General features: G+C 44.0%; 1 pseudogene; it reads right to left on the reverse strand.

The window, feature by feature from the left end:
• Positions 1-955: 955 nt before the first annotated feature.
• On the reverse strand, positions 956-1,073 carry LOC124597047 (annotated as a pseudogene).
• Positions 1,074-9,096: the final 8,023 nt, after the last annotated feature.

Consider the following 9,096-nt stretch of genomic DNA (forward strand, 5'->3'; position numbering starts at 1 on the left):
TGCCTGTGTCTATGTGCCTGTGGTTCTGTCAGTGTGATCATGTGATGTATCTGACCCCAGGAATGTGTCAATAAAGTTTCCCCTTCCTGGGACAATGAATTCACGGTGTTCTTATTTCAATTTCCAGGAGTGTATCATTGACCTTGTTATTGAAGTCGCGAGCTATATTTGCTGGATTCATATTGCCCACGGAAACCTCACGTATTTAATGCACTCTCGTCCAGAGTAGCGAACAGTCAACTTCCAGCCAGGGAGCCTCGTTAGCAGGAATACTCTCTCATCCGTGCGCTGTAGTCGACTGACGTCGTGTGTTTCGATGATTGTTTCGGTGTAGCGTCCCCATACTACGGTGCAGTTACCTCGCATCGGACGGACGGACGGACAGATAATAATTGGCTGAAAATAAAAAATTAAAATTTTCACTCGTGGGAAAACTCGAACCAAGGACCTCTCGTTCCACAGGTGCTCAGGCTAACCACGGGACCACGGTGTCCTTGAGCTTACACCCTCCTTGATGTTGACTATCTTGCGCATGGACTACTCAGTTTGTATATTTTGCTTATTTTTTTTCATAGTTCCACACAACTTCTTCCTGTTTTCTCGATTGATCTGTGTTCAGTTTTTCAAGGCCTATCCACTGTGCCAATTTATAACTAAATCTGAGGGGGGTGCGATGGAGAGGTTCGTTTGTTAGCAGTGGAACAGTGTAACATATCGTACTCTATCAGGGGTGACAGTCCGTCGCCGTTTATTAAGCATTCCGTCTTCAGGCCACAAGTGGCCCATCGGGACCATCCGACCGCCGTGTCATCCTCAGCTGAGGATGCGGTAGGAGGGGCGTGTGGTCAGCACACCGCTCTCCCAGTCGTTATGATGGTTTTCTGTGACCGGAGCCGCTACTATTCAGTCGAGTAGCTCCTCAATTGGCATCACGAGGCTGAGTGCACCCTAAAAACGGCAACAGCACATGGCGGCCCGGATGGTCACCCATCAAAGTGCCTGCCACGGCCGACAGACCTTAACTTCGGTGATCTGACGGGAACCGGTGTATCCACTGCGGCAAGGCCGTTGCCTGCCGCTTATTAAGGCAGGAGTTACATGTACATTGCCCACTTCTCCGGCCGCACTTGATGAATGTGCATAAACATGCAAGGAGGCAATGGTATATGGAACGACATCACTGAAGACTGGAATTGCATTAGACAGCGTTTTCAGACGAATTCAGCTTCTGTTGTTTGAAAATGATGGTTGCTTCCATGTTCGCCACAGACAGGGGTGGCCAGCATCACAGTTACTGCAGTTGCACAACACATACAGCACCAACGCAAGGCCTTAATGGTGTGCACTACTGCAACCACAAATCAAAGTCAGTATCTGTCCAGAGCACTGCGAACAGTGTGACCCACGTGACTGACATCCAGTGGCTCGTATGCGTCCCCTTCTATACACCACTCTGGACATAATTTTTCAGCAGAACAATGCACGCCAAAATTTTCCTGCGTGAACACATCACTTCTTGGTGTCACAGGATGTCAGTCATTGGCCGTGGCCCACTAGATCACTATACTTGGCGCCAATCGTAACTGTGTGAGATAAGTGTAACGACGGGTGAAGTGACCCAGTGCCAACTACCTTAGATGACTTTTCGAACCAGGTGAACGGAACATGGATCGCTATACTACAGGACGTCATTCGCGCCTTACACCCGTCGATGCCATTACGCGTGGAACAAGTTATGAGGGCCCATGGCAGACCCTGTGCCTACCACATAAGAGAACAAGTGCCGCTTTCTGCAGCTGTCCTGTGAATATGAACGATCTATCTCTAGTCGTTTAAAAATGTTCTAGTTTTTTATTTTTTTTTTTTTTTTGCTTTTTTTTCCTGAACGTGAGTGTATCTGCCTCTGAATTCACATGCAACTGCATTAAAGGATTGTAGAAAGTAGATGGAGTAATTGGCTGAGAGGGAAAGTAATGAGGTAGAATCATAACATATTAGAGAGAGAGACACGGAAGAGAGAGAAAGAGAGAATTGAAATATACACTTCTGGCCATTAAAATTGCTACACCACGAAGATGACGTGTTACAGGCGCGATATTTAACCGACAGGAAGAAGATGCTGTGATGTGCAAATGATTAGCTTTTCAGAGCATTCACCCAAGGTTGGCGCCGGTGGCGACACCTACAGCATGCTGACATGAGGAAAGTTTCCAACCGATTTCGCATACGCAAAAAGCAGTTGACCGGGATTGCCTGGCGAAACGTTGTTGTGATGCCTCGTGTAAGCAGGAGAAATGCGTACCATCACGTTTCCGACATTGATAAAGGTCGGGTTGTAGCATATCGCGATTGTGGTTTACCGTATCGCGACACTGCTGCTCGCGTTGGTCGAGATCCAATGACTGTTAGCAGAATATGGAATCGGTGGGTTCAGGAGGGTAATACGGAACACCGAGCTAGATCCCAACTGCCTCGTATCTCTAGTAGTCGAGATGACAGGCATCTTATCCGCATGGCTGTGACGAATCGTGCACTCGCGTCTCGATCCCTGAGTCAACAGATGGGGACGTTTGCAAGACAACAACCATCTGCACGAACAGTTTGACGACATTTGCAGCAGCATAGACTATCAGCTCGGAGACCATGGCTGCGGTTACCCTTGACGCTGCATTACAGACAAGAGCGCCTGCGATTGTGTACTTAACGACGAACCTTTTAGCACGAATGACAAAACGTCATTTTTTCGGATGCATCCAGGTTATGTTTACAGCATCATGATGGTTGCATCCGTGTTTGGCGAAATCGCGGTGAACGTACATTGGAAACGTGTATTCGTCATCGCCATACTGGCGTATCACCCGGCGTGATGGTATTGGGTGCCATTGGTTACACGTCTCGGTCACCTCTTGTTCGCATTGACGGCACCATGAACAGTGGACGTTACATTTCACATGTGTTACGACCCGTGGCTCTACCCTTCATTCGATCCCTGCGAAAACCTAGATTTAAGCTGAATAATGCACTACCGCATGTTGCAGGTCCTGTACGGGCGTTTCTAGATACAAAAAATCTTTGACTGCTGCCCTGGCCAGCACATTCTCCAGATCTCTCACCAATTAAAAACGTCTGGTCAATGGTGGCCGAGCAACTGTCTCGTCACAATACGGCAGTCACTACTCTTGATGAACTGTGGTATCGTGTTGAAGCTGCATGGGCAGCTGTACCTGTAGACGCCATCCAAGCTCTGTTTGACTCAATGCCCAGGTGTATCAAGGCCGTTATTACGGCTAGAGGTGGTTGTTCTGCGTAGTGGTTTCTCAAGATCTATGCAACGAAATTGCGTGAAAATGTAATCACAAGTCATTTCTAGTATAATACATTTGTCCATTGAATACCCGTTTATCATCTGCATTTCTTCTTTGTGTAGCAATTCTAATGGCCAGTAGTGTATATAATACCGTCACACATGACAATCTATTTACAAGACTTTCACAGACACTAATTCTGCGTGCTCTGAGTCTAGGAGAGGGCTGGGCTACGGGAGACTGCTGGAGTGCCCGGCGATAGGGGGGCGGGGGCGGTTTTCGGCGCCGGAGTATTGAATAGCGACCAACCACAGCAGCCTCAATGGCTGCTGGTCACGCCGCTACCATTCTGGCCCACAGCAGCTACCTCTTCTCACTGTAAGAAGTATCATAGGGCGGAGGCATGTTGCTGGCCATTCTTCTCCCAGAGAGTTGACGAACAGTCAAGTACTTCACTATTGTTCCAGGGGTCGGCATTTCCCTAAAATACGTTACATTTCTGAGAAAGAATATGGTTGTCAGCCCAATACCGACCAAAGCACAGCATCATCAGCAGATAGATCAGAATCAAGGCCGGGATGCTCTATAGATTGCTATTGTGTTTTTTCAATAATTACTTGCTTGTAACAAAATTACATCTCTCCGCTCCTAAGACGTACTGGTCTCATGCACAAGAAAAACACGTCTATAAAATTCCGGAATGTTCGCTCAATATCAGTTATCATGTTGTTGTTTGGTCCTACCACCATTGCTTTATTGGTGAAATCGTCTACTCTCCACATTGTATGGAAATCGGAAGCTGAATGTATTTTTAAAGACTGTTGGATGGTGTTATCTACCTATTGTGTAGTATATTCAGATTCAATGTTCTCAGTTTAATATTCACTGTCGCAAGCTAAAGTTAATAAAACGTGAATGAGTTTACACTTATCTGGCTGGGGATTTAATTGCTTTTAGTACTGTAGCAACTATTCGCACTGTCGCAGTGTTTGTTTTTAAATGCGGAAGACTGCATCCTTTACATGATGTGAAGTGCGGTCTGTCGGTGCGGTATTCGTTGAAGCAACCATATGAATCACAATTGGAGAATACACGGTGGTAATACCTCAAGCAACAAATGAATGTTCATGTACATTCAGTCTCCATTTCAAATAAATGAGCTGAAATTATAGCAGTAGAGCTGCTCAGAATGGCCACACATTAGGCAGCAATTCAGTGTGTTACTCCATGAGGAGCAAGTGACCTTTCTAAAATTTCTCCACCGTCTAATCTTGCGCTGCCTGTACAGCAGGAATCTTTTCCTGGCACAGCACATGCGACCACACACGCGCACACACACACACACACACACACACACACACACACACACACACACACACACATACTCACACACACACACACACACACACACACACACACAAAGACACACATACACACATACACACATGCGAACACACACACACACACACACACACACACACACACACATACTCACACACACACACACACACACACACACACACACACACACATACACACAAAGCTGTCATTTGGCACAGTAGAGCGTCTGGAACCTCTATCAGACAGCATTTCAACAGTGTACCTCAAGAAGTAGGACAAACACAAGCGACGACAGGTTATAACAACATGCAACGGTGTAGGCTAGCGAGTGCGGCCATTGTCCTCCACCTGTCATGAGCACAGAGCAGGCAGAAATGCACACAGTTAGAGTTTCATGTGTATCTCATTTATGTGGGACGTATTATTTCAACGTTTTTCCTTCATGAAACTGATGAGAACAACTGTCAGACACTGCTGGCACATCCAGAATGCTTAAAGGCATACCGCCGTTTACCATTCAGTTCATCCATAACGAACAGTCAGGTATTTTGTTATTGTTCCAGCGGCGTAACAGCTAGGACTAAACGTCCTGTTCTTGAGTCTTTTGTCCATTTGTGACTGACTTCTGAAGACTGAAAACAGAATGCCACTCCCAGCAGATGGCTCGCTTTGTGTACCAACAGTGGAAGTTCAGACCAGTTAGAGCAAGTCAGGAAAACCAGTATCCCTACCTACAGGGGGGGGGGGGGGGGGGCGGGACGGGAGGGGGAGGAAGGGGGAGGAGGGATCGAAGATAGGAGGGGAGATAAGACTGGTTGGAAGGAGCTTAGTCTGTCCACACATCTAAGTGAACACTTGTGCAGCTGCCACCACTCTCTCCTGATGAAAAATTTTGGAGGTTGGTTTTTGTGGTAGATGTGTTATTACATGATTTTCTCAATTTCATGTGCATGTGTTGCATTAAGATTCGTTATTAACTAGTGTTTTTTTTTCACGACAGTTTCCATTGTAATTAGAGCAGTGAATCATTTTCCATTGGTTGTGGTAGCAAGTATTGGCCCTCCTAGAGTTCAGTGATAGTTTACTGCCCTATGCGTTCTTACCACGTATTTGTGTACAAGCTCCTCACCACCTGTTCATTTGTAGATCGGTAGGAGGCAATTCTTCCAGCAGAGGCTGGAGGATAGTGGACTAGGACACATAACAAGGTGACCATATACTCACATACGATGGGAAATGATAACAAAACTCGTTTCAAGCGTCCTCATTCGCTCCCCATACAGCAAGGTGAGCACCTCTGGTTCGTTCAGTATGGGTAGTGGAACAAGGCGAAGACACCTCTTGCAGTGTCCATTGACTGGCCATTAGAGAAAACATGAACAAATCCAGGACTGGCAGTAGTCTCTATGAGCTATGAAATGAATCCTCAGCCCAATCTCCTGCGTCACCATTATCTGCTGAAAAGTATTCCCTCTGGGCTCATCCATTATCGCCTCGTAACATTCCTCATGTAGAAGGCTGTGGACACAATCCTTAGCTGTATGCGTACAGGTGATACATTTATTAAACTCCTCTCTGTTCAACACCAACATCTCATCAACTGAACACTTTTCCAAGCAATCGAATTTACTTCATTAACGTTTAAAAAAACAACAATATATTACTGGAATTTTGCGTCGTGAGATACGTTTTTTTCAAGATAGCGTTTTTCTCTCATCCCACTAATATTAAGCAGCAAGACTTTAGGGTATTGTCAATTCGGTTTCCCTGAACAAATTAAGAATGTTTTTTCAGGAGCATAATACTCATAAATGAATGAATGCATCTGCCAAGACAGCATCTTTCTTCTTCAGAAGCTCAGGAGATAATGAGTCCTTTCCTGCCCATTCAAAAGTGGGTGATGAGAGGGTAAGTGGGAGAGGGGAGGGTGTGATGGGTAGGGTAGGTGAAGTAGGGGTGGTTGGAGGAGTGGGGGTGGTCACGTCAAAATGCGATGTTCCCTCATCTACCTCTCTCCCCCCCCCCCCCCCCCCCCCCCCCTACGGGAGACAGAAATGAAGAAATATGAATTTCAGCATTTTTGGATATTTTACCCCTGTTGGAGTCAAATAGTGTGTGTAATATTTTTTGAATACAAATCGCTATTTAAGAGCTGCTAAAGCTTTATTAACCATACATCTATGAAAACTGGTGCTTGACATCTCAGTTAGCAATAAAAAGAAAGTGTTTCACTGTTTTCAGAAATTCAACCTTTATGGTATCGAAACAGCGAATGAAAGTTTTTATGGGAATATTTCATTATGAATGCATTTTTTAAGATAAATCTACGAAAAATTTAGATTCTTGGTTGCATACAAAAAATTACGTGTTCTAGTATTTTTAGAAATTCAAACCCCTAAGGCGGTGAAATATGTCCTACCTCATTCACTGACTCTTCATCGCTGTAGCCCAAACCGCTAAGACTGCAAACTTGAAATTTGGAGAGGATGTTAATCTTATAATATAGGCATTATTTAGTAGGGGACTACGGCGGTCGCTATTAAAGCACTTTTGAAGATCAAGAAAATTGATATTAGGTTTCTTTATCAGAAAAAAAAAATACTTGCTTCATCAATTTTTGAAATAAAACCGCTAGGGGCCTAAAATGGTGAATTTTTTTGAAAATAAATCAACACTTAATATTAGTAAAGCAATTGTAGACCTACAGCTATGAGAATTGGCGTTTGACATGTCAGTTAAAAATTAAAGAAAATAAGTGTTTCATTGTTTTTGGAAATTCAGACCCCAAGAGGGTGAAGCAGGAGATGTAAATCTGTATCAAAATGTTTTGTTCTATTAAAACAACTACTAAAACTGGTACTGAACTTCCCGATTGCAAATAAAGAAATATGTGCTAGGGGATGAAAGTTCCTATTGCATTAGTACCACAAGAACTCAAAAGACAGGATTAATAAAGACCTCTGACTCCAGTTACCAAAATTGCTTTTTGCTCTGAAGTACATTCGAAAAAGACCATGGTCCTATGCCTTAATTAAAGTGAAAAGTTTATAAGATATTGCAATTTGTGATCAATATAAAAATTCGATTAAAGGAAAACGAAAAAATTGTGCAGGCCATAGAGTGTACAAGAGCGTAGCAGCAGACGCTACGTTAGTCATATACAATGGCTCTCCACAAAATGAAGCCAAGAGTGGAGGAACTGTGGGTCTCGAAAATCGCTGTTCTGTGTGACCATTCGCCAGGTCGCTTATGAACACGTTGGTGTCGTTCTGATCGCCACAAACAGAAGCGAGACTCATTACTGAACACCACAATATGCCACCCAGTGTCCTAGTTTACTCTTATTATACATTACGCAAGTCTATGTTGCCTATGGTGTGGTGTTAATGGCGAACGAAGCGCGTCAAAGCGTGACGAGTGCAGTTCCAAGTAATCTGTTACCGACGTTTCATGGCGATAGTCTGCCGATAAACTCCATCCGGATTTCAGCTGTTATCGTTCATTGGCCAGAGGCTAACGAATAACCGTACGGACTTCTCCTAGTGTACTCTGTCAGGTAAAAGTCACGCCTAGTTTTATTGCCACACTGTTGTCTTGAGCGCATCTAGTCACCAACAGTTCAGCAGTCATTCCAATTCAGCCAGCTAACAAGTTCAATATTCCTCAGAATTCTTGATGGTACTTATAAAAATAATATAACAGTTAAATGAAACCAATAAAGTCGGAGTACTTTGGGGACTTTTTTTTATTATTGTTTGTATTCATCGCAAAATGCATTGGAAACATGTGATAAAAAACATTTAGTTAAACATTGGTACGCTCTTTGGGGTACCAAAACGTGGTTTTAAAAGATAGGTAAAGAATGAAACGTGTACCTTTGAGGAGATGGTAGGTGGTGCAACCTGACAGAAGACCTATCCTTTCATGTCAACCAGCAGATGAACCTGCGGAACATTCTCGTACGATGACAGAACGATTTTACGCTCCTAAATGCAACAACACACACAGCATGGTCTTCCAGTTAACTCTCAGCAGTAGGCGGAAGAACCCTCTGAATTCAGATATTTCTTCATGAGCAAAGAACGGGCTGAGATATTTCCTAGAAATCAGTCCCATTTTACCACAGACGACTCATCATGCTTCCCCAGCAGCAAGGGTCAAAGTTTTTTGGCCCAGGAAATGTGAGAAATTTTTTTATGTGTACTGATTTGTGCTGTCTAAAGGAACCAAAACATACATCAAATCCTCAGTGTTGACGAAATCTGGGTAACACATACCTAGGGAAAATATACGTAAAAAGGTTACTGTTATGAAAGTGAAGAGACAAGTTGCTGACCTTACCCCATCAGACGGGAAAAAGTCATTACAGCTTTGTCTAGTATGAGCGCAGGTAGCATTTACGATCCACCACTAATCACAAAGCCTTAATATTACCATCGAATATTAGAGT

This window comes from Schistocerca americana, chromosome 2 (assembly GCF_021461395.2).
Source record: "Schistocerca americana isolate TAMUIC-IGC-003095 chromosome 2, iqSchAmer2.1, whole genome shotgun sequence".
In the NCBI taxonomy this organism is placed as follows: domain Eukaryota; kingdom Metazoa; phylum Arthropoda; class Insecta; order Orthoptera; family Acrididae; genus Schistocerca; species Schistocerca americana.